The sequence below is a fragment of the Microcaecilia unicolor genome, chromosome 6, assembly GCF_901765095.1.
Source record: "Microcaecilia unicolor chromosome 6, aMicUni1.1, whole genome shotgun sequence".
In the NCBI taxonomy this organism is placed as follows: Eukaryota; Metazoa; Chordata; class Amphibia; order Gymnophiona; family Siphonopidae; genus Microcaecilia; species Microcaecilia unicolor.
In genome coordinates this window covers 236,528,581-236,550,893 of record NC_044036.1, presented here as the reverse complement: position 1 = coordinate 236,550,893, position 22,313 = coordinate 236,528,581, and positions in this window count along the sequence as shown.

Sequence of the window (22,313 nt, the reverse complement as noted above, 5' to 3'; positions counted from 1 at the left end):
TCACCGCGACCTCTCTAACCTCATCCCTATTCCTCTACTCCCCTCCTCTTCTCTGCCCTTCTCATGCGCCCTATGGAATGCCCGCTCTATCTGCAACAAACTCCCCTATATCCATGACCTCTTTATCTTGCGTCACCTCCATCTGCTCGCCATAACAGAAACCTGGCTCTGCCCTGATGACTCTGCTTCAGTCGCAGCCCTCTACCATGGCGGTTATCTTTTTTCACATACTCCTCGCCTTGCTGGTCGCGGGGGCGGTGTTGGATTACTTCTCTCTCCCTCCTCCAGATTTCAACCCCTTCTTCCACCTCAATGTCACTGTTTTTCCTCCTTTGAAGTCCACCCTATCCGCCTTTTCTCTCCTATGCCTCTTCGAATAGCGGTCATTTATCGTCCCCCTGATAAGTCCCTTTCATCCTTTCTTAGTGACTGATGCTTGGCTTGCCTTCTTCCATGATCCTTCCTCCCCCTCTCTCATCCTTGGTGACTTTAATATTCCTGCTAATGATCCTTCTAACTCTTATATTTCCAAGTTACTCGCTTTAACATCCTCCTTTAACCTCCAACTATGCCCCACCTCCCCCACTCATCAAAATGGTCACTGTCTTGATCTTATCTTCTCCTCCAACTATTCACCCTCTAGTTTCCTTGCCTCTGATCTTCCCCTCTCTGATCACCATCTTATAACTTTCACACTTAAATCTCCTCCCTCCCAGCCCCGTCCTATCTTATCTAATTTATCTAGGAATCTTCATGATATTGACCCTTCATCTCTATCCTCCCATGTGTCAAACCTCCTCTCTACTGTGGCACCATTCACATCTGTCAACGAGGCTGTTTCTTCTTACAACAATATTCTATCCTCTGCCTTAGACACTCTTGCACCTTTGATGACCTGCCCTATAAGGCGTACAAAACCTCAACCTTGGCTGACTTCTAATATCCGCTACCTACGTTTCTGTACCCGCTCCGCCGAACGCCTCTGGCGGAAATCTCGGGCTCTTGCTGATTTCTTACACTTTAAGTTCATGTTGACCTCCTTCCAATCTGCTCTTTTACGCGCCAAACAGGATTATTATATCCAACTGACTAACTCTCTTGGCTTTAACCCTCGACTTCTCTTCACCACATTGAACTCTCTCCTCAAGGTGCCCCCTCCCCCAACTCCCCCTTCATTATCTCCTCAGACCCTTGCTGAATTCTTTCACGACAAGGTTCAAAAGATAAACCTTGAATTCTCTACCTCGCCACCTCTCCCTCCACTAGTCCGTTCCCCTCTCTCTCCTTCCCCTCATTCCTTTTCCTCCTTTCCTGAAGTTACTATTGAGAAAACTACACTTCTCCTTTCTTCCTCAAAATGTATCACCTGTTCCTCTGATCCCATTCCCACCCACCTTCTTAATGCCATCTCTCCTGCTCTTATTCATTTTATCTGTCACATTCTCAACCTCTCACTTTCCACTGCGACTGTCCCTGCTGCCTTTAAACATGCTGTGGTCACACCTCTCCTTAAGAAGCCTTCACTCGACCCTACTTGTCCCTCTAATTACCGACCCATCTCCCTCCTCCCTTTTCTCTCCAAATTACTTGAGCGTGCTGTTCACCGCTGCTGCCTTGATTTTCTCTCCTCACATGCTATTCTTGACCCACTACAATCTGGTTTTCGCCCTCTCCACTCAACCAAAACTGCGCTTACTAAAGTCTCCAGTGACCTATTACTGGCTAAATCCAGAGGTCTCTATTCCATCCTCATTCTTCTTGATCTTTCCGCCGTTTTTGACACTGTCGATCACAGCATACTCCTCGATACCCTGTCCTCACTTGGATTCCAGAGCTCTGTCCTTTCCTGGTTCTCTTCCTACCTCTCCCTCCGTACCTTCAGTGTTCACTCTGGTGGATCCTCTTCTACTTCTATCCCTCTGCCTGTCGGCATACCGCAGGGTTCTGTTCTTGGTCCCCTCCTCTTTTCTATCTACACTTCTTCCCTTGGTTCATTAATCTCATCCCATGGCTTTTTCTACCATCTCTAAGCTGATGACTCCCAAATCTACCTTTCTACCCCTGATATCTCACCTTGCATCCAAACCAAAGTTTCAGCGTGCTTGTCTGACATTGCTGTCTGGATGTCTCAACGCCACCTGAAATTAAATATGACCAAAACCGAGCTTCTCATTTCTTCCTCCAAACCCACCTCCCTGCTCCCCCCGTTTTCTATTTCTGTTGATGGCTCTCTCATTCTCCCTGTCTCTTCAGCTCAAAACCTTGGGGTAATCTTTGACTCTTCTCTCTCCTTCTCTACTCATATCCAGCAGATCGCCAAGACCTGTCGTTTCTTTCTTTACAACATCCGTAAAATCCGCTCCTTTCTTTCTGAGCACTCTACCAGAACCCTCATCCAAACCCTTGTCACCTCTCGTTTAGACTACTGCAATCTGCTTCTTGCTGGCCTCCCACTTAGTCACCTCTCCCCTCTCCAGTCGGTTCAAAACTCTGCTGCCCTTCTCGTCTTCCGCCAGGATCGCTTTACTCATACTACCCCTCTCCTCACGTCGCTTCACTGGCTCCCTATCCGTTTTTGCATCCTGTTCAAACTTCTTCTACTAACCTATAAATGTACTCACTCTGCTGCTCCCCAGTATCTCTCCACACTTGTCCTTCCCTACACCCCTTCCCGTGCACTCCGTTCCATGGATAAATCCTTCTTATCTGTTCCCTTCTCCACTACTGCCAACTCCATACTTTGCTCCTTCTGTCTTGCTGCATCCTACGCCTGGAATAGACTTCCTGAGCCCCTACGTCTTGCCCCATCCTTGACCATCTTTAAATCTAGATTGAAAACCCACCTCTTTAACATTGCTTTTGACTTGTAACCACTTGTAACCACTCGCCTCCACCTACCCTCCTCTCCTCTTTCCTCTACACATTAATTGATCTGCTTGCTTTATTTTTTGTCTACTAGATTGTAAGCTCTTTGAGCAGGAACTGTCTTTCTTCTATGTTTGTGCAGCTCTGCGTATGCTTTGTAGCGCTTTAGAAATGCTAAATAGTAGTAGTAGTAGGAGGAGTCAACAAATCTCCTACTGTTCGGGCAACACTTTTAATACTCTTGTTCACCAAAGAATGGTTAAATCATTGATGTACTATAAATATAAGCTCCATCTTTATGGGGAAGTTGATGTCTCACTTGTTAAAAACACATCAAGGTTCCAAAAGGGTGTTGCAGTTGCAGAGGGATGATGGTTCCAAAACCTCCTCTGACACAGATATTCTGAACATCTTAAAAAACTTATTTGAACGCCTTTAAACAGCACAGACAGAAAATGAACTTGAGGGTACAATATATCTTGACAACATTCAACTTCTGCATGTGTCACCATCACAGGAAGCAATGCTTAATGCCCCCTTCATGGATGGTGAACTGGTATTGGCCTTTCAGGGAAGTGCATTAAACAAAGCACCAGGACCAGATGGCTTACGGACCGAATTTTAAAAAATATTGATTGATCATATCACACCTACTCTATTATCTTACTTCTCACATATGATCTGTCACAATTGTGGCCATGACTCCTCTTTTGACTCACCTTATTTCTGCTGGTCAGCTCATGAGCTGGCTTCTGTCTGCATTGTTGTGTTTGTCCTGTGTGTTCCAAGCCGCACTTTGGTGTTTAGTGTGCAGGGTTTCCACTTCCTACGTGTTTCAAGCCTCATTTTGGTGTTCAGAGTGTAGGGTTTCTACTTCCTGTGTGTTTCAAGCCTCACTTTGGGTTCAGTGTATTTCCTGCCTCTGTCCTGTTTATAAGGAAGTGGTGCACTTTCATTCAGGGCCTTTGCAATGCCAAAGGTCCCCAGGTTAGTCCCTGTGCAGTGTAGCACTTCTGCCTTGTTCTAGTCTGTGTGCCCTTGGGCACTTCTGTTTAAATTTCTTGCCTTGTTCTACTCTGTGTGCCTGTGGGCACTTCTGTGTCTTGTTTTCTTAATTTGGGTGCCTGTGTGCACTTCTGTTTCTGTTCTTCCCTGTTTGTTAGTTTTTGTGTCCTGCCTAGTCTGCTTTGCTAGCTCTAGTCCCCTCTACCTTACCTTCAGCCTTAGTTCTGTTGTTTGTCTGTGTGGGTCAGCTTTGTGTTCTGCTTAGTCTGCCTTGCTTGTTCTAGTCCCCTCTACCTTAGCTTCAGCCTTAGTTCTGTTGTTTGTCTGTGTGCATCAGCTTTGTATCCTGCTTATGTCTGCCCAGTTTGTCTGCAGCTCCAGTCCCCTTCCTGCTTGTCTCTGCCCTGTTTGCTTTTAGCTTCTGTTCCAGCCAAGCTTGTTTGAAAATCCTGAATCTTGCTTGAGTATCCTGAATCCCGTCCCAGTCAAGCCAAGCCTGTTCCTGAATCCAGTTCCAGTCCAGTCAAGCCCAGCTTGTTCCAGAATCCGTTCCAGTCCAGCCAGGCCTAGTCCATTCCAGAATCCAGTTCCAGTCCAGTCAAGCCAAGCTTATTCCAGAATCCGGTTCCAGTCCAGCCAAGCCAAATCCGTTCCAGAATCCAGTTCCAGTCCAGCCAAGCCAAGTCCGTTCCAGTCTCCTGTGTTCCAGTCTGTCTGTTCCATCCCTGCCTGTCTACAGCTCCAGTCCTGTTAGTCCAGTCTTGGTTGGGGGATTTTGCTTCCTGCTGCTGCTCTTCGACAGTAGACCAAGGGCTCACGTTGTTCGAGAGTCCGTGACTGTTTGTTCAAAGCCTGGGATCGTGATAGATTGCAAAGGCCATGAGCTCGGCAAAATCATCTTTCCAGCTGGGTTTCCAGCCCATGACTTTTTTCTCTATTGGCAATCTGGGTCTAAGCCCGGGTCCAGCCCGTAGGTCCAGTTCAGATTCCAGTCCCACCTCGATCACTGCCCTTATTGGTTTTATGACGCTTTGTGATTACCGTGAAGAACTTTTTCTTTTTCCAGCTTTGAGGAATACTCATGAAGCTGCAGCGGAGAGAAGGCGTGTCTGAGGGTCTGACTTCATGGCAAATCCAGTTTCTGCTTTTGATTCTTCTATCACGCTCTTCGAGTACCGCAACAGACTTATCTTGGATCCAGCCCTGTGGGATACTCCTGAAGCCAACGCTGAAAGAAGGCGTCTTAGAAGTCCCGAGTTCTGGGCTCTCCTGCAGGCTTCTTGGAGCTCCAGTCCAGCTCTTGATTACAGTCTGAGTTCCAGTTCCAGTCTAGACTCTGATGCCAGTCTGGGTCTCAGTCCCGGTCCCGCTCCTGATTCCAGTTCGAGTTTCTGTCAAGATGCTGATTACAGTCTGAGTTCCAGTTACAGTCAAGCTCCTGATTCTAGTCCGGGTCCCAGTCCCGATTCAGTTCCTGATTCCACAAAATTATCCAGTTTTACGTTCAATCTAAATCCATTCATCCATTAGTTCTGGGGCTTCCTTGGCTACAATCTCACTCAGCACACATTAAGTGGAACAGCAACTAGATCACGACTTGGGGACCCTTGTGTTTCCATTTCTGCTTAACTCCGGTCCATCCTGTGGCGGCAACACTTCCTTGTGACTTGCTTCTACTATCCGGTCTTCCTGTGATCTATCAGGACTCGGCAGATGTCTTTGACAAAAAGAGGGCAGAAAAGCTTCCACCTCACTGGAACTTTGTGCGACTGACCTACTACCCGGGAAAATGCCACCTCGGGGATGAGTCTATATTCTCTCCTGACCTGAGACGCAGGCCGTGACCGCATATATCCAAGAAAACCTGCAAAAGGATTTCATTCAATCACCTTCTTCGCTGATTGGAGCCAGGTTCTTTTTTCATCAGTAAAAAGGATGGAGGCCTGTGGCCAAGTATAGATTATCGTGGACTGAATGTTATCAAGGTGAAAAATCAATAGCCACTACCACTTATTCCCGAACTCTTTGATTGTCTTCATCAAGCTGGACCTGCAAGGAGCCTATAATCTAATCCATATTAGAGAGGGGTATGAGTGGAAGATGGCCTTCAACACCCATGATGGACATTCCAAATCTAGTCATGCCCTTTGGACTCTGCAGTGCCCCTGCCATCATCCAGAATTTCATGAACAAGATCTTCAGAGACCTCCTTTACACCTGTGCCATCTACCTAGACAACATCCTAATATTCTCCTTCTCCCATTCAGAACATCCAAAGCATGTCTGGATGGTCCTCCATTGATTTAGAGACAACGGATTGTACACCAAACTAGAGAAATTTGCTTTCCACCAAGAAACCATACCCTTCTTGGGTACATCATCTCCACCTCTGGCTTACAGATGGACCCCAATAAGCTCCATGCCATCCAAAATTGGGCCCGATCAGTGGAGCTTTGAGCCCTCCAATACTTTCTTGGGTTCACTAATTACTATTGGTAATATTTATTTATTTGTTACATTTGTATCCCACATTTTGTTGTGTTGCAGAGTTAGGACATTTAAATAGGATCATTAGGATATGCCTTTTTGAACAGGTTAGTTTTTAGTAGTTTCCTGAAGTTGAGGTGGGCATATGTTGCTTTCATGGTGCCTCTTACGGCCCTCACCAGGCAGGGAGCCAATCTTTGTAAATGGCTGCCTGAAGTCTGCCAGGCCTTCCAAAACCTAAAAGATGCATTTCTCTCAGCCCCCATCTTGACACGCCTGGATCCTATGTGCCTTTTCATTTTGTGGATGCCACTTATGCAGGGGCTGGGGCCATGCTCTTCCAAGCAAACTCTGGAGGGAGACTGTGTCCTTGCTTTTTCTTCTCCAAGAAATTCACCCCTGCTGAGAGAAGCTATACGACTGGGGACCAGAACCTTTTGGCTTTAGAGGAGTGGAGACACCTCTTGGAAGGAGCTATGCACCCTTTTACTGTTATTTCTGATCATAAAAACCTCACCTACTTACACCAAACCCGACAATTAAACCCTCGGCAAGCCAGGTGGTCCCTGATCCTGCTAGGTTCAATTTCCATCTGAACTTCCACTTGGCTGAGAAGAATACCCGAACAGATGTCTTGTCAAGATCTTTTGAACCTACAGAACCGCAGGAGGAGCTACAATACCTGCTAAGATCTTGGCCCTTTCAAATCTTTCCCTTCCTTTTGGTGTAATCAATAGAAATAAAATAAAACATAGAAAAGAAAATAAGATGATACCTTTTTTATTGGACTAACTTAATACATTTTTTGATTAGCTTTCGAAGGTAGCCCTTCCTTTTGGGAAAACACCGGTGCCTCACCGTGCCCATTGTAAGGTCATGCAATGGGCTCAACTCGTCTCAGTTAGTGGCACACCCAGGGCTTTGGAAGACACTCAATCAGATCTTAAATCATAAGTACATAAGTACATAAGCACCGCCATACTGGGAAAAGACTAAGGGTCCATCAAGCCCAGCATCCTGTCTCCGACAGCGGCCAATCCAGGCTTCAAGAACCTGGCAACCCCCCCCCCCCAAAAAAAAATGTAATAATGTTTAATGGACTTTTCCATCAGGAATCTGTCCAAACCCCCTTTAAATTCCGTAAGGCCAGCTGCTGTCACTACATTCTCCGGCAACGAGTTCCAGAGTCTAACTACACGCTGAGTAAAGAAAAACTTTCTCCTATTTGTTTTAAATCTACCATATTCTAGCTTCATCTTGTGTCCCCTGGTTTTGTTGTTGTTTGAAAGTGTAAACAAACGCTTCACATCTGTCCGCTCTACTCTTCTCATTATCTTGTAGACTTCTATCATATCACCCCTCAGCCGCCTTTTCTCCAAGCTGAAGAGCCCTAACCTTCTCAGCCTTTCCTCATAGGGAAGTCATTCCATTCCCTTTATCATTTTCGTCGCCCTTCTCTGCACCTTTTCTAATTCCTTTATATATTTTTTGAGATGCGGCGACCAGAATTGGACACAATACTCGAGGTGCGGTCGCACCGTGGAGCGATACAACGGCATTATAACATCCTCGTGTTTGTTTTCCATCCCTTCCCTAATAATACTCAATATTCTGTGCGCTTTCTTAGCCGCCGCAGCACACTGAGCAGAAGTTTTTAACGTCTTATCAACGATGACTCCCAGATCCCTTTCTAGGTCCGTAACTCCTAACGCGGAACCTTGCATGACATAGCTGTAATTTGGGTTCCTCTTATCCACATGCATCACTTTGCACTTGTCAACATTGAACTTCATCTGCCACTTGCACGCCCAATCCCCCAGTCTCGTGAGGTCCTCCTGTAGTCTTTCACACTCCTCCTGTGACTTGACAACCCTGAATAATTTTGTGTCATCTGTGAATTTAATTACCTCACTCAGGGCCGGTCTTAGCAAGTGAGGGGCCCTGTGCAGACCAATTTGGTGGGGCCTCATCCTAGCCCTGCCCCACCCTAGCCCAGCCCCCACCCTAGCTCCGCCCCACCCTAGCTCCACCCCATTGATAAGATTATTCCATTTTTAGAATTTTTTTTTATTTATGAAATTTCAAATAAAGACAAATGAAGCTAAACTTGTACAAAAAACCGGATTGAAATAATAAGCACAATGCTATCATGAAACCTCCCCTCCACAGAAATTATTCAGTTCAAGTCCACTACAATTAGTAGCTCCAATTCTCATAACAAAGGAGAATAAAGGGAAAATATTAAGAAAAGATCCAGTACTTTCAAATTCCCCTATTACTCTGTAACCCATCAAACTAGAGAAGCAAGTAGCCAAAAAAGAGGTAAGTGGCTCTATAAGTGGTCACTAATATAGGTGCTGACTGGCAGTACTAGATGTGTTAAGCAGGACATCTGGCACAAGGGAGGGGCAGTGCTGGATTCAGGACTCACAGTGACTCCATTGAAGGGCAGCCTGAAGGTAAAGGCTGCTGTGGGGGAGGGGAGGAAGAGGAGGCAGAAGGGAGACCAGAAAGGGAGCTTGAGCGGCTTCCAGATTTTTCACTGTCTGCAGAGAAGGTAAGGGAGCTGGTGGGGGGGGGGGGGGGGGCAGAGTAGTGCTAAATAAGAGAAGAGGGGGCTCACCGGAGTAATGGGAGGGAGGGGGGATCCATCCATCATCGTTCCTGTACTGTAACTTGTGAGTCAGAGCCCAGAGTCTGGATGGATTCCCAGTGGGAGGAGGAGACAGACACACATCTACCCCAGGATAGTGCAGAATCAGGAGACCCTGAAGAGAGAGACCCTCCCATCCCTGGGACAGAGACAAACATACACGTCCGCAGACTGTCTGGAATGAGAGAGATCCTCCCCACTCCCCCCCTCCTTTCTTTGCACCAGCACCCTTCACCTTCTTGAATATTTATTTTTGAGGGTACAGGCAGATAGTTTTAGATACCCTGGTCTATAGATGATTCCATTTCACAGCCCTGAGCACCTTGTGAAAAGATCAGAAACTCCTGGAGCTAGCCATGTAGGAGTAGGTGAATGGAGTTCTACTTCTAGGCACTGCTGATTGAAGTTTCACAAGTTCTGTATAGTACAGCTGGCACCACCTTTGAAAATAAACATGTGCCTTAACTAAAGGCAGGTGTTTGCACTAAAAGAAAGGGCAGGGACTTTTCAAAAAAATATTCAACAGCCCCCCTCCCTCCCCCCCCAAAAAACCTACTCCTTGATGTAGTTGGATGGAGTCATTGTGGATTCGATGCTAGTGTATAAACCAGCTCCCGTGGTGCCCTGCAGCACAGGTTCTCATCCAGAAAAACTATTTGCCATTCTGAAGGGCCTTCGGTCTGGAATAGGAGAGAGACACACACACGCACCTCACCTGCCTTAATGGATTGGCTTGTGGCACAACTGTTGTAGGCAGCAGCCCTGTCTGTTGCTTTGCTCGCTGCCTGCCTCGCTCCGCTCCAGACCATGAGGAGTCTGCACGCGCTCAGCTCTCCCTCGCAGGCTCTCGCACCACAGTCAGCGACGATGGCTCACCACCTTGGACCAGGCTCCAGCTTTTCCCGCTCAGTGACTCCCGCCCTTGCAGAAACAGGAAATGAGGCAGCCATGGGCAAAGAAAGTGTTAACTCTGAGAAATTATATACATAAGAAATGATATTAAAAGCTTGAAGTTTGAATTCTAACTTTTTACCTTGCAACTAAAGTGAAGAAATGCCAGATGGTTCATATTATTTCAATGTCTAGCTTGCCGAGCAAAAGGTTAAAAAGGTCAGAGACAGGAATTTCTTTCACCCTTGTGAGTGATGGATTGCTAAATGCTGGCACAGCTGTAAATTATTATGAATGAATAAAGGAATGAGCCAGACATATGACATACTGTAGTTTAAAGCTGAAATAATTTCAGAAGTTCTTGATATGTAGATTTTGTTATAAGGAGATAGCTTAGATATAGATATATAGACCATTATAAGTATGTAGAATATGTCTTATAAGGATGCTTACTTTAGAATATGCTGTATTCTGTGTAAATTAATAATTCTGTGTAGAATGTCTGTTAAATTCTGTATTACTCTTTGTCTGCTGTTTAAGAGGTCAAGCAAGGACTGCAGTGAAGAGGCTAACATGTGTTTTAAGTTATCTGCAGTTCTGGCTGGTTCAATGTATAAGCTGATAGGTGAAAGAGGTCAGGACTAGTCAGCTCTCTTCTCCTTGATTAATTATAGGTAAAATGTAGGAATGGTCTTGAAAGTAATAACCTGATATGTATGCTATTAAGTAAGATTGGCCCTTGACCCCTTTAATGAATACCAGAGTTTAGTTAGCAGTTAGTACTAGGAATATGAGAAATCAATCATAATAAATGTAAGAGACTGGAGCCCAAATGTCTGGTGTAAGGGGCCCCAGGTCACAGGTCAGTTTAGGATGTCTGGAACCTATGTAACTGATATTTGTATGGAGCTGATTGGTTGAGGCAAGGTAATCAATCTATTCCTTAACCAATTGGAGAGTAAGGGGGCTAGGCTAGGCTAGATAGAACTGTATTTAAGTGGGAGAAGAAGCAGTTTACGTCAGAAGGAGCTCAGAAGAAAGAGAAGGACAGAAGGAACAGACAGAAGAAGGAGAAGACAGCATAAGAAGAGAAGCAGCTGAGACAGAAGCCACAAAGACACAGAGAGCTGAGAAAGAGAAGAAGAGACTTAATGCTGATGTTCTACTTTGTTTGCTGGCAAATAAAGAAGATTTCTCTCTCATTCTGGTGTGTGCTGTCTGACTCCTGAAGTATCATAAATTCATGCATCAATTCCTGCAACAATTCTTGGTGGCAGCGGTGGGATACTGAATCCTGCATTAATCCCAGCACCCAACTGACTGGAGAACATTCGCCGGGTATGTATTCTGTATTCTGTATTGTAATTCTAGCTAGAAAGTTGTAAACCAGCCCCTCAAAAATTGGGGGAAGGAGAGCCTGATCAACTCTCAGCGAAGGCCCTAGTACCTTCTAGTCTAGTGGAGATTAGAAGCGAAAACGCTTGAGCTTATCTGTATCTGAGAAATTTGAAATTGTTGGGTGGGATTTTCTGTATGGAATGTGTGATGCATGAATGATTAACTGAGTGCGGACTTCTTATAGCTGCGTTTCCAATTAACGCGAGTTCAATTGGCCAGCGACGGAAGGAAGCGATTGCTGTCTGTCTACCTAGTGTCTCGAGAGTGTGGACCCCTTACTGCACTTTCAAAAATTCCCTCCCCCTTTGTGTGTTGTAACTGTAAGCATTATGGGTGGGACATCATCTAGACAAATTGCTACCCCCCTAGATTGTATGCTTAAGAATTTTAAAAAAGGATTTTTAATTAATGACTATGGACAGACTTTAAGCTCAAGTACTCTAAGAACCTTGTGTGAAGTTGAGTGGCCATCTATGGGAGTGGGGTGGCCCCCTAGTGGCAGCTTAGATATTGAAGTAATCCGGAAGGTTTACAGTATAGTTGTAGGAGAACCAGAATATTCTGAACAGCTCCCCTATATAGATTCCTGGGACAGCCTTGTGACTGACCCTCCCTCTTGGTTGAAAACTTATATGGGATCCCCAGTAAAATTCATGTTGGGCCGCGTTCAAAGAAAGATTAGAAAATCTAAACTAGAAGAGGGAAAGAGCCCTAGGAAGCCTACCACCCAATCGGTGGCTTCCGCCCCTACCCTGCCTGAGAAACCCATACTCTCTGATGACCCCTCAGATCTTGAGCCACCACCTTATGGCCCATTGTTGGGGTTCCGTGCCGCCCCTAGAGATCCACGCCGCCCAGCCCAAGCTTCTCCAGTACAGGCTTCTCCGGATAGTTCCTCCCCCACTGTGCGAACCCCACCACATCCTAGGTTGGACTTTTCAGCTAGTCTCTACCCTCCTCTGCCACATCCTTCCCTGTTAACCTCCGAAGACCCGCTTTGGGCTCCACTCCCTGACTCCTCAACTCCCGACAGCCCAGCCTCTCCCTCTAGTACTCCTACCCACTCATCAGGGGCCCGGCATCCCTTTCAATGGACTGACTCACCTGTGACTACCTCTCAGTCTATGAGTACCCCTCCCCATCCCTCAGGGTTTCAACCTACCTCCCCTGAATGGGTTAGACCTGCTGCAATCACCTTTGAGCATGATAGGAGGGTAGCTCCTAGCTCTACCTCAGATTCCATTCCCACCTCCTCGAGAGTTCTGCCACTCCGTCAGGTAACTACCACTCGACCGGATCCTAATAATCAGGGTCAGGTTATACAGGCACAGGCCTACCAGTATGTACCCTTCACAACCACCGATCTCCTGAATTGGAAGACGCATTACCCCTCTTATACTGAAAAGCCTCAGGCAGTGGTGGACCTAGTGGCTAGCATTATGGCCACCCATAACCCAACCTGGACTGATTGTCAACAACTTCTCCTGACCCTCTTCACAACTGAGGAGAGGCGGAAGATTTTGCAAAATGCTGAGGCCATCACGCGAGAGCGTGTCCCCGGGGGGACACAGGACCCAGAGGAATGGGTTAGAGCTCGGTTTCCTCGCGCAGCTCCAGTTTGGGATCCAAATAATGGGCAGCACTATGAACTGTTGTCTGGCTATTGCCGGGACTTGCTGGAAGGTATGAGGAAAGGCATAAAGAGGCCCATTAATCTGGCAAAGGTCTCTGAAATTCTCCAAGGGGCAACTGAATCCCCTGGGGCCTTTTTAGAGCGACTAATTGAAGCCTACAGAACATACACCCCATTTGACCCTGAAGCCCTAGAAAACCAGAGAATGGTGAATAGCGCATTGGTGGCCCAGAGTATGCCAGATATCCGGAAGAAGTTGCAGCGTCAGGAGGGATTCGCAGGGATGAATACCACCCAGCTAATTGAGATCGCAACCAAGGTTTTCATTAATAGAGATCAGGAGGTGCGCCGAGAGGCTGACCGGAAGATGCAGAAGAAGGCCGACCTTTTAGCGGCAGCCATTACTAATTCCACCCTTAATCGAGGTCGACCTCTAGCTAATGGGAAGCCAAAGTGGGACCCCGGACCACCAGCCAGGCCCCGAGATTCCTTCAATCAATCCCGGCCAAGGGGGGAGAATCCCAGACCAAGATTGGAGAGGGATCAGTGTGCCTACTGTAAGGAAAGAGGGCACTGGAAAGATGAATGCCCCCAGAGGCGCCAGGGACTGAGAAGGGGACCAGGAGATCGAGGAAGCCGAGGCCGAGTTCGAGAGGGAAGATATGAGCCTCCTGAATCTGACATCATCGGGATAGCCGAGATGGCAGAATGGGACGAATAGGACAGACCGGGTTCCTACAAACTGGGCTCCCAGGAACCTATGGTCAAGTTAACTATAGGGAGCCGCTCAATTCCATTCATGATTGATACAGGAGCTGAACATTCTGTTGTGACGGAGCGATTAGCGCCTGTGTCTGGAAAAACTGTCCGAGTGGTGGGAGCCACGGGGGTGCAGAACCGGAGGCCCTTCCTGACGACCCGTAGATGCCAATTAGGCTCACACACAGTCACTCATGAATTCCTGTATATGCCAGACTGTCCAATCCCTTTGTTAGGTCGAGACCTGCTGTCCAAGCTTAGGGCCCAAATTTCCTTTGACTCTGATGGCCAGACTTCAGTCTCCTTTCGGCCCCCGATATCCAGCCCTAAGGGTATATTGAGTTTCTGCTGCCCCCTTGAAGAAGAATGGCGGCTGCATCAGTCGCAGGGCCAAGTTGACCTACCCCTGGCGGACAGCTTTCAGGTCAGTGGGGTATGGGCAGAAGATAATCCCCCAGGGTTGGCCCGAAATATTCCTCCTGTCCATGTAGACTTACTTCCAAATGCCCGGCCAATCCATCTTCGCCAATACCCAATTCCCAGAAAGGCTCTGGAAGGGATCCAAGCACACCTGAATCGTCTGTTATCCCATGGAATTATTCGACCTTGTCAGTCTCCATGGAATACGCCACTGTTGCCAGTTCAGAAGCCAGGGACTGAGGACTACCGGCCAGTCCAAGATTTACGGGTGGTTAACAAATCCACTATCTCATTACACCTTGTAGTGCCTAACCCATATGTCCTGTTAGGATTGATACCTTCTGGAGCTACCCATTTCACGACACTAGATCTAAAAGATGCCTTCTTTTGTATTCGGGTGGCCCCCGCCAGTCAACTGCTTTTCGCCTTTCAATGGGAAAACCCAGTAACAGGAAGGAAGCTTCAGTATACATGGACCCGCCTGCCACAGGGGTTCAAGAATTCCCCCACTATTTTTGGGACAGCCCTAGGGCAAGACCTTAAGACTTTTAAATCTGAGCCTTCCAGGCGAGTTTTACTCCAGTATGTAGATGACCTCCTGATTGCAGCAGTGACTCAGGAAGAGTGTTTTGAGGCTACCAGAGAATTGCTGGAGTTACTCTTGGATGCAGGCTATAAGGTCTCACGCTCAAAGGCCCAACTTTGTCAGTCAGAAGTGAAGTATCTGGGCTTTTGTATTTCCCAGGGAAGTCGGAGACTGGATGTCAGTAGGAAGCAAGCAGTTGCTGCAATTCCCCAACCCAAGTCCAGAAGAGAAGTTAGGGAATTTCTGGGAGCAGCCGGATTCTGTAGAATTTGGATTCCAAATTTTGCACTGATGGCGAAACCCCTTTACCAAGCCACAAAGGGGGGTGAAAAGGAACCATTTGAATGGGGACCTACTGCTCAACAATCCTTCATTGCCATAAAGAAAGCCCTACTCCAAGCCCCTGCGTTAGGCCTTCCTGATGTGGAGAAACCTTTCTCACTGTATGTCCATGAGCGACAGGGGGTTGCTCTGGGTGTGCTGACCCAGATGATGGGATCCTGGCAGAGGCCTGTTGCATACCTGTCTAAACAGCTGGATGGAGTGGCTAAAGGATGGCCAGCCTGCATGAGGGCCATTGCAGCAACAGCCTTACTGGTCCAGGAAGCTGATAAGCTGACCTTGGGGCAAGAACTGGTTGTTAAAGTCCCCCACGCAGTTCTTACCCTCATGGAGTATAAGGGCAACCACTGGTTTACAAATAACCGCATGGTTAAGTACCAAGCTAGCTTATGTGAGAATCCACGGATACACCTGGAAACAGTGGCTACATTCAATCCTGCCACTCTTTTGCCAGCATCTGAGGGACCACCGGATCATGACTGCATCCAAACCATGGATGAAGTGTACTCCAGTCAACCAGATCTTAAAGATGTTCCGTGGAGGGACCCAGATGTAATTTATTTTACAGATGGAAGCAGTTACGTGGAGAACTCCAAGCGATTGGCAGGCTATGCTGTGGTGACAGAAGACAAGGTGATAGAAGCAAGAGCCCTGCCCCAAGGAACTTCAGCCCAGAAAGCAGAACTTGTGGCCCTCATACGAGCTCTGGAGCTAGCAGCAGGACTGGTAACCAACATTTATACTGATTCCAAGTATGCCTTCACAACTCTACATGCTCATGGAGCTTTGTATAAGGAAAAGGGACTCATAAATGCTGCAGGCCAACCTGTTAAGTATGGACCTGAAATACTTCAGCTGCTAGAGGCTGTGTGGGCACCTAAGAAGGTAGCTGTCATTCACTGCAGGGGACACCAAAGGATAGATACTCCAGTGGCCCGAGGGAACCGCCATGCTGATCGGGTGGCCAAGGAAGCTGCTCGAGGACCCCCAGCAAGTACTGTGACTCCCCTGTTCCAAATTCGATTGCAAGAATGGACACCTATGTATACCCAAATGGAAGAGAAATGGGCTCAAGAGGAAGGTGCAGTAAGGAGACCTGATGGCTGGTTACATCTCCCTGATACCAGAGTTCTGGTGCCACGCCACCTAGCTTGGCCTGTAGTGTCTCAAGCTCATGACCTATCACACTTAGGGAAAACAGCACTAGCCCGCCTACTCAGTCGAGTAGTGGTGCTGGAAGGATTGGATAGTCTGGTTGCCACTGCCTCAGCCCGATGTACTCTTTGTGCCCAGAATAATGCTCGTCAGGGACCCCGTATTCCACCAGGAGTTCAGTCTAGGGGACTAACACCCTTTGAGTCTCTAGTTATAGACTTCACAGAAATGCCCAGGAGCGGTAGGCTCCGATACCTCTTGGTCATGGTCTGTACCTTTTCTGGGTGGGTGGAAGCATATCCTACAGTTACTGAGAAAGCCACAGAAGTAGCTCGAGCCCTCCTTAGGGATGTCATCCCCAGGTATGGATTGCCCCTTGCCATAGGTTCAGATAATGGGCCCGCCTTTGTTGAAGCTACACTTCAGGCCCTGTCCCGCGCATTGCGCATTACCTGGAAATTGCATTGTGCCTATCGTCCCCAGAGTTCAGGGCAGGTTGAGCGGGCAAACAGAACCTTGAAAAATAGCCTAGCAAAGATTTGTCAGGAAACCCAACTGAAATGGCCACAGGCACTGCCACTAGCCCTCTTCCGCCTCCGATGCACCCCAACTAAAGGAACAGCCCTCTCTCCCTTTGAAATTGTGTATGGGAAGCCCCCAGCCATTTTGCAGGGAATTAAGGGAGATATAGGGACTTTAGGGTCTGCCCAGGTACAGGAGCAGGTAGCCCTCTTGGGCAAGATAATTTCTGAGCTTCAGTCTTATGTGAGAGAAATAAACCCTGTCCCCTTCCAGGCTCAGGTACATTCCTTCCTGCCAGGGGATAGAGTTTGGGTGAAAGACTGGAGGCTCCAGCCTTTGGGGCCCCGATGGAAAGGACCTTTTACTGTTTTGCTTTCTACCCCTGCAGCTGTGAAGGTCGCAGGGATTACTCCATGGGTCCATTGGTCTCGAATTAAGTCTGCTGATCAGACTGAGCCCAGCACGGATCAGACGGAGCCTAGACAGTGGAGAGCAGAAAGTGATCCAGCGGAGCCATTGAAGTTGCGCTTGACCCGAACCAAAGAATCTACTAGCTGAAAAGAAGGGTCAACTGCATACTGCAGGAGCTGCTGAACTTCGGCTTCACACTGAGACTCTTTCTGTCCAGATTCTGGCTTTCTTGGAATTTGAGAGCTTGATCCTTGTCAGTTGAGGGTCTATCCCAACTGGTATAAGAACTCAAAGACTGAGAACATTATATGAGAGTAATCTGTGATTAGCACAGACTGTTGAAATATTATTGCTTAATTAGTTTGCTGTATTTGTTTTAGATTAGGAAGAAAGAAAATGTTAGTAGTTTGGATGCTTTTGTTGTTTTCTACTCCTTGCCTCCTTGTTCCTAAAACCCCAACTCGCTCCAACCTTTGGTTACACTCTGTCCAGGAACTAATTAGCCAGGCAAAGATTACTTCCCCTTGTATTGTGTGTTCCCGATTTTCTCCTTATACTACAGATGTCCCAGCTGTTCCTGTCCCTGTGCAGCTCCCAGCTCTTATACCTCCCTACTTTTCGAGTTCAGGCCCTTGGAGCCAGGATTATACTTGGTGGTCCTTTTATAATGCTACTTCCCCCTCTGACTCTTCTCTAAGGCCAGTTTTTACGTCTCCCTATCCAGCTTCTGGAGTGTTTTGTTTAACAAGAGACATCTCAACTGTTCTTCCCATTCCCTGTAACTATACTAATGTTCTCCCAGAGAAGGAGGAATCTGTGTGGGTAGTTTCTCCAGGTACTCCTATGTGTCCTACTACCATACCTGTAGATTATGACCAAGGTGATTATCTGGCTCCTAACTATACTACTGAGAAGACTATAGTGTCCCATCCTATTTTCTACTTTCATAAGTCCCCGGGGTATGAAGGGGTTGCATCATATGAGCGGTCTGTCACAATTGGGGATTGGCACCTATGGTGTACAAAGTCTCCATTTCTTCTTCGTTCCCCCTGGGATAGGGGCTCGCATTATGGGCATCCTAATCTCCATCCTGTGCCTACATTTATTGGGAACTTTCGTCGCCCTCTCCTTGGTCATTACTGGCTCTGTGATAATGTCCTCCACATGATTCTTCCCCCCACATATGATTTTTGTGTATTGGTAACCTTGAATTATTTTCCTAAAGTTATTCCTCTTCTCAAACCACCATCCCCGCACCGCTCTAAGCGAGAGGCCTTGTCCTTACCCTCCTCTGTTGCCACAGAGGATGAGGCGATTGAATTAGCCCTCCAGTATATTAATTCTACTTATCCTCTGACTAAAAAGAGACTTGTAGCCCTTTCTGCTACGGCCTGGATTCCAATTGGGGGCCCGGTAGCGGGTATTACTGAACTAGGTATGGCTACCCGGAGACTTCAATCCCTACTTCATGTTCTAGTTCATGAGCTGAACGTGGTAGTCAATGCATTGCAGGATCAAATTAATGAATTAAGTATAGTTTCTCGGTATAACCGTATGGGTCTTGACTATCTCTTTGCAGCCCAGGGTGGTCTCTGCACAGTGCTAAATTCTTCAGAGTGTTGTACTATTGTCATAAATAGGACGCATGTAGTTAGGCATGCCATGGATAAAGTCCTACAGTTGGCCAGCCTTAATGTGGAGGATTACCGAGGAGGATTAGACCTTACCTCCTGGTGGTGGTCATTGACCTCCTGGATACGTCCCTTGTTCATTTCCCTAATAGTCTTAGTTTTAGCAGGGTTGTTGTTTTGTTTCCTGGCCTCATGTGCTTCGGCAGTATGCCGTCGGACCTTAACAAGTAGGGTAATGGTGGTTCATAAGTCTATTCCTAGTTAGGATCACTATAATCTCCAGAGTTTGAGTTGTGAGACTTATCTCTGCATAAGCTGATTTTAGTCTCAAATGGGGGGAATGAGGCAGCCATGGGCAAAGAAAGTGTTAACTCTGAGAAATTATATACATAAGAAATGATATTAAAAGCTTGAAGTTTGAATTCTAACTTTTTACCTTGCAACTAAAGTGAAGAAATGCCAGATGGTTCATATTATTTCAATGTCTAGCTTGCCGAGCAAAAGGTTAAAAAGGTCAGAGACAGGAATTTCTTTCACCCTTGTGAGTGATGGATTGCTAAATGCTGGCACAGCTGTAAATTATTATGAATGAATAAAGGAATGAGCCAGACATATGACATACTGTAGTTTAAAGCTGAAATAATTTCAGAAGTTCTTGATATGTAGATTTTGTTATAAGGAGATAGCTTAGATATAGATATATAGACCATTATAAGTATGTAGAATATGTCTTATAAGGATGCTTACTTTAGAATATGCTGTATTCTGTGTAAATTAATAATTCTGTGTAGAATGTCTGTTAAATTCTGTATTACTCTTTGTCTGCTGTTTAAGAGGTCAAGCAAGGACTGCAGTGAAGAGGCTAACATGTGTTTTAAGTTATCTGCAGTTCTGGCTGGTTCAATGTATAAGCTGATAGGTGAAAGAGGTCAGGACTAGTCAGCTCTCTTCTCCTTGATTAATTATAGGTAAAATGTAGGAATGGTCTTGAAAGTAATAACCTGATATGCTATTAAGTAAGAATGGCCCTTGACCCCTTTAATGAATACCAGAGTTTAGTTAGCAGTTAGTACTAGGAATATGAGAAATCAATCATAATAACATGTAAGAGACTGGAGCCCAAATGTCTGGTGTAAGGGGCCCCAGGTCACAGGTCAGTTTAGGATGTCTGGAACCTATGTAACTGATATTTGTATGGAGCTGATTGGTTGAGGCAAGGTAATCAATCTATTCCTTAACCAATTGGAGAGTAAGGGGGCTAGGCTAGGCTAGATAGAACTGTATTTAAGTGGGAGAAGAAGCAGTTTACGTCAGAAGGAGCTCAGAAGAAAGAGAAGGACAGAAGGAACAGACAGAAGAAGGAGAAGACAGCATAAGAAGAGAAGCAGCTGAGACAGAAGCCACAAAGACACAGAGAGCTGAGAAAGAGAAGAAGAGACTTAATGCTGATGTTCTACTTTGTTTGCTGGCAAATAAAGAAGATTTCTCTCTCATTCTGGTGTGTGCTGTCTGACTCCTGAAGTATCATAAATTCATGCATCAATTCCTGCAACAGAAATACATGCAGAAGGCGGGACATTGAGCAGGAAGTGAAAAGCTGCTGGAGCCTGGAGGAGGTGAGCCGTGGCGCTGCAACTGGCTGTCGCCGTTGGGGGGCGGGGCCGTCGTTGCAAAGTTTACTGTCGCGCAATGCTGGGGTCCGGGGACTCGGGAGCAGCTGACGGCGGGCTCAGACAGACAGTGGGCCCAAGCTGGGGGTGGGTGCCGCGCCGGTGGTGGCGGGAGGCTTGAAGTTGGAGTGGAGCGGCCGAGCCGCGGGAATGGGATCATCATTCATTCATGACTGATTATGATGCGGTCCACAGGGTTGTCCGAGGCGAGCGGGAGCGGAGGTTGGAGCGGAGGCACGAGGCAGAGTTGAGGCGTGCCGCGCGGGGCCCCTTAGGCGCGGGGGTCCTATGTGGCTGCCTCAGTCGCCTCTGCCTAAGACCGGCCCTGACCTCACTAGTTATTCCCATCTCTAGGTCATTTATAAATATGTTAAAAAGCAGCGGTCCCAGCACAGACCCCTGCGGGACCCCACTAACTACCCTTCTCCACTGAGAATACTGACCATTCAACCCTACTCTTTGCTTCCTATCTTTCAACCAGTTCTTAATCCATAGTAATACCCTACCTCTGATCCCACGACTCTCCAGTTTCCTCTGGAGTCTTTCATGAGGCACTTTGTCAAATGCCTTTTGAAAATCCAGATACATGTATGACCCAGAATGTATGGCAGTTTGTAAGTTTTTGTCCTGATTGCGCTCAGTATAAGGCTTCTCATACTCACCCTTGGGGATATCTACACCCTTGCCTATACCCAAGACCCTTTGGAGTGAGATCTCTATGGATTTTACTTTCATCAATTTTTATTGACAACTCAACATAACCAATACAAATGTTTCAAGACAGAAAATATTTGACCATTCAGTATAGTACAGAAACATGAAGCCACTAAAATGGGCCGCCAACAAGTATTTCTCTGTTATCTTCCTTTTCCCTCATCCCACCCTGATGCTGTAGAGTTACAATCCAGCAATAAGCATAGTATCAAACCCCCTCCCCCCTTAATGCCCCCAAACCCCCTTAACCCTCCCCTCCACAGCTATCCCCAGATGTTAAAACAACACAAAGCTCCCTCTCAGGTCCTGGGCGGTCTGGTTTCTTATGACCCCCTGAGCCCACAGGATCAGGAAAATCAAGAAATCGTACTTCCTTACCCTCTACCCCCCCCCCCCTCCCCAGGTACAGTACCTGCACGGTTAATTGTTGATCTTATATGGAGTCCAAACTCAAGTAGTAGTCCAATCGACCTGTCAACAACTTCACATTACATTGATCACCAAACGTCTACCTCTGGAAGACAGAGAGGACAGATAGGATCCCCAAAGCTTCAGAAAGCGAGTTTTACATTTATGGGAAACTCTTGCCTCCCTCGCCTCCCATGTTACCAATTGATTCAGTTGATTGCGCCAATATTCAGGGGATGTATCTGAAACCCAAGTCTGCAAAATGCATTTACGTGCCAACAGGTAAGCTTTACAGAGCATCATCTGTGATTCTGCCAAAGCTCCCCTCACTGACCCGAAACAGTCCAGCAGCAAAATGGATGGGGACCGCGTCACCCAACGCCGAATGATCGATGACAGATACGCAGTGACCCGATCCCAAAAGCAGCGGACCCGCTCACATGTCCAAAAGGCATGATAAAAAGTATTGTCTGATTTGTTGCATTTGGGACATATTGAAGAAGACAAACCCCCCGCATGAACCACCTGAACCCTAGTGAAATAGGCCCTCAGAAGAACCCGAAAATAGCACTCTCTATAAGATGCGCTTCCTGTGAGCTTTGGAGTACTCCGTATAGCGGAGGGCATATCCCACGATTCCAAGTTCAATCCCAAGTCAAGTTCCCAGCGATGTCTGATAGCCTCCAGCTCCTTATGAGTACCCAGGTTCCACAAAGCTTTATGGATTCATGAAATAGAAGTGGAAGACTCAGATATCTTGTCA